Source organism: Panthera leo, chromosome C2 (genome assembly GCF_018350215.1).
Source record: "Panthera leo isolate Ple1 chromosome C2, P.leo_Ple1_pat1.1, whole genome shotgun sequence".
Taxonomy (NCBI): domain Eukaryota; kingdom Metazoa; phylum Chordata; class Mammalia; order Carnivora; family Felidae; genus Panthera; species Panthera leo.
In genome coordinates this window covers 102315549-102319544 of record NC_056687.1, presented here as the reverse complement: position 1 = coordinate 102319544, position 3996 = coordinate 102315549, and the positions used below count along the sequence as shown (strand labels likewise).

General features: G+C 41.3%; 1 pseudogene; it reads left to right on the top strand.

Moving 5' to 3' along the window:
* Positions 1-2478: 2478 nt before the first annotated feature.
* On the top strand, positions 2479-3633 carry LOC122229892 (annotated as a pseudogene).
* The last annotated feature ends 363 nt before the right edge of the window (positions 3634-3996 follow it).

Here is a 3996-nt window from a genome sequence, read left to right as displayed (position 1 = left end):
TCTGGCAAAGCTTATCTTCTTGGTTTTCAGATAGTCACCTTCTCATGATCAGGAGTGATTGGGGTTTTGAATTACAGTGTGGACTTAGGTGGACTTATGGGTAGATTCTGATGAATTGAAGACCTTGAAACTTCATTATGAGCTTCTCTTGTGGGTAGAAGTAGCAGAATCCTCCCCAATGAAGGGATTAGCTAAGTATTGCCTTATCTCTCCATAGAGATCTCACCTGACTGTGGCTTTTTAGGTGGATGCCTGTTCTCAGTTTCTACATCCGTTACTTTTCCCTGTGCTTAGACTTCCAACTAGATGCAGCAGACTACAAAATCCCAGCAGACCATAAAAGGATGACTATAAAGTCTAACCTGACAGGATGCACCAGACAAAACAAAGAATTATGGAATTTTACCAGGCTATATTGACACAGACCTGATAAGTTCAGGTGAGAATAAGTTTAAGAGCCCTATACGAGGGATTAAAAAATATATATTTTTAGGTCTGGCTGAATTGATTTCATGTGGGTACACTGATCAAAAAGACCCTGAGCAATAAATTCTGGACATTAACAATATTGAATCTGTTATTTTGAACATGAGAAGACAGCTCTAACACTTTACTCATTTGTTTGAAGAAAACCTGGGCTCAAAAGTGGCCTACATTAAATGAAGTTGGGATTTCAGAGCATACTTGTTATCCTCTAAAGGGAAAATCTAAAGGTTCAAGGAGATGAGTGTAAATATAAACTTAACTATGTTTGATCTCGCTATTCCTTAGCTGTCACCTGGGAATGTCCAGAGGACATGTCCTCCACTAATAACACCTTTGAATGTTTGAAAAGCATCCACCTCACTGAAAAAGCTCTATATTGGGGTGACTGGGTGGTTCAGTTGGTTAAGCACCTGACTCTTGTTTTCAGCTCAGGTCATAATCTCACAGTTTGCAAGTTTAAGCCCTGCATCAGGCTCTGTGGGGACAGCATGGAGCCTGCCTGGGATTCTCTCTCTCCCTCCTCTGCTCTCTGTCTCTTAAAATAAATAGACTTAAAAAAATTAAAGAAAAAAAATAAAGAGCTCTGTATTAATTGGCTGTTATCTGCGAGAGAGCAGTTTGTTTTTTTTTTTCCAAAAACCATCCATCCAATGTGGTCTGTCTTGGGACCCCAGCTGCTTCTCTCAGAGACAATGAGCTGGGCAGCTAGGCAGCTGGATATTGGCCTCTGATGATCTCTGAGAACATGAACTGGAATCTGGAGGCAGTAGAGGCTCAGAAGAGCTACTGGCAGCAGCTCTGGGATGATATACAAAAGTGACTGCAGGAAGAGCCCAACTATAGCCCCCAGCACTTCCCTAATATTCACTGAGTCTTGCTGATGATCCCTAGCTCTTTGTGCAGTGGTCCTCCCTTATCAGGGGATACTGTAAGATACTGTCACTGCAGGGAGTTTTCAGATGTAAATGGGATGATAGAATCCCAGGGCTGCAGATGGAGCTTCATCATCAGAAGCTGGGTGAACATGGTCATTGTAAGGGGCAGCAGAGTTTGCAGTAATCAGAATCTTTTGACACAGATCTTTGATCAGGGCTGAGTGTAGGGATGCTAGGATTGAGATAGATGACTGTTTCACTAAACTCAAGTGAGAAAACTTCATGATTTACTCAATTTCCAGACTTGAGCCAATTCACAGACCTATATTGTGAACTTTGAATCAACTAAGTGGTTTGTTCCATTGTGAATATACGACTTCTAGCTATGCGTCAAAGCCACCTGCTCTAATTAAGAACATTCCAAGACAACAGGCTTAGCTTGGAGGAAATCTAGGGCAAGCAGCGATTCTTTAAGGATGTTTTATAAATCACATATTCTCATATTCCATTGGCCTGAAATACTATCACAGCAATATGTCACTGCTCAGGAAGTTGAGGATGTAATCTCAGAACTAAGAACCTATATATATGCCTATTAAAACTTCAAGAATTATACTAAAACCAAAAATGAATAATGAATAAAAAATAGCAGTATCTGTTAAAGCATTAATAGTGCTTCCTTCCCTCCCCATTTTACTTCTTTATTTTTAACTTAATATAGATTAACAACTTTCTTTCTTAATGCTACTTATCACTGCCTACTTGAGATAACAAATATATTTGGAATTATTAATGATGGATTTTTTAATAAAACAGATTTTTTTAACAGATGTAATTTCCAAAAGTTCATCATAAGTCTGTGCCATAAAGCCTATTTCAGTAAATATCAGAGTTGAACTTACAGAACCAATTTTTCTTAACCATGATGAGAGATACTAGAAATCACTAACAAGAGATAATTGAACACTTTGTCTCTGAGAAAACACCAAATGGTGGATAATGCTGGTGCAGGACCCTAGAGGACCCCAGAGTGGGAGACCTTGGAGGCTTCAGCAGTGGCATCCGTGGGTCAGGTTGGGGCTGCAGCTGAGGCCCCGCAGCTCACAGAGACAAGGCAGAGGACAAAGAGTGAATCCCTGTCAACAAGCGAGGCCACTTGGCCAAAGACATGAGGATTAAGTCCCTGAAAGATATCTATCTCTTCCCCATGCCCATCATGGAATCCAAAATCATTGACTTTTCCTGGGGGCATCTCTTAAGAATGAGGTTTTGAAGGTTATGCCTTTGCAAAAGCAGACCCATGTTGGCCTGTGGACAGGGTTCAAGGCATTTGTTGCCATTGGAGATTCCAATTAACAACTTAGGGGCACCTGGGTGGCTCAGTCAGTTGAGCATGTGACTTCAGCTCAGAGCCTGGAGCCTGCTTCTGATTCTGTCTCCCTCTCTCTCTGCCCCTCTCATGCTCACACTCTCTTTCTCTCAAAAATAAATAAAAAGAACATTAAAATTTTTCTTAAAAACATTATAAACAATGGACATATTGGTGTGGGTGTTAAGTGTTCCAAGGAGGTAGCCACTGCCATCCCTGGGGCCATCATCCTGGATAAGCTTTCCATCGCCTTATGCAGTGAGGCTACTGGAGGAACAAGATTGGCAAGCCCCACACTGTCCTATACAAGGTGACCAGCCCCTGTGGCTCTGTGCTGGTGTACCTCATCCTGGCTCCCAGAAGTATTGGCATTGTCTAGGCCCCTGTGCCCAAGAAGCTACTGATGATGGCTGGTATTGACAATTGCTATACCTTGGCCAGGGGCTGCATTGTCACCCTGGGAAACTTCAAGAAGGTCACTTTTTTTTAAAGTTTATTTATTTATTTTGAGAGAGAGAGGTAGAGAGAGAGGGAGAGAATTCTAAGCAGGCTCCATGCTGTCAGCCTGGAGCCTGACTTGGGGCTCAAACTCACAGACCATGAGATCATGACCTGAGCAGAAATCAAGACTTGGCCACATAACCATCCCATGTTGCCCACATAACCAGTAGTTATTTTGGCCACATAACCAGCGGCCCAGTTGCCCACAGAGCCATCCATGCATTCCTGACAAGGCCACTGTTGATGCCATTTCTAAGACCTACAGCTGTCTTATTCCTGATCTCTGGAAAAAGACTGTGTTCACCAAGTCTCCTTATCAGGCATTCACAGACTGTCTTGTAAAGACTGACACTCAGAATCTCCTTGCAGAAGACCCAGGCACCAGCTGTGGCTACCACATAGTTTTATACAAGAAAAATAAAGTTAATTAAAGCCTGTTTAAAAAAAGAGGGAGAGATAATCGGACAAAAACCTTGTTTTCAAATTAAATAATAATATACTTTAATTCATGGTTCTAAATAAATAATAGTGAAAATTTAAAAATACTTATAATAATGAACCAAAAATGCACATGAGATGAAGCTAATGCAGTTGTGCTTCATCTAAATGCTTATATAAGAAAAAACAAAATTATAAAAACAGAGCTAAGTGCCCAGGGTAACAACTTAGGAGGAAACAGCAAAATAAGAAAGATCAATATAGGGGCACCTGGGTGGCTCAGTCGGTTAAGCATCCGGCTTCGGCTCAGGTCATGATCTCACAGTT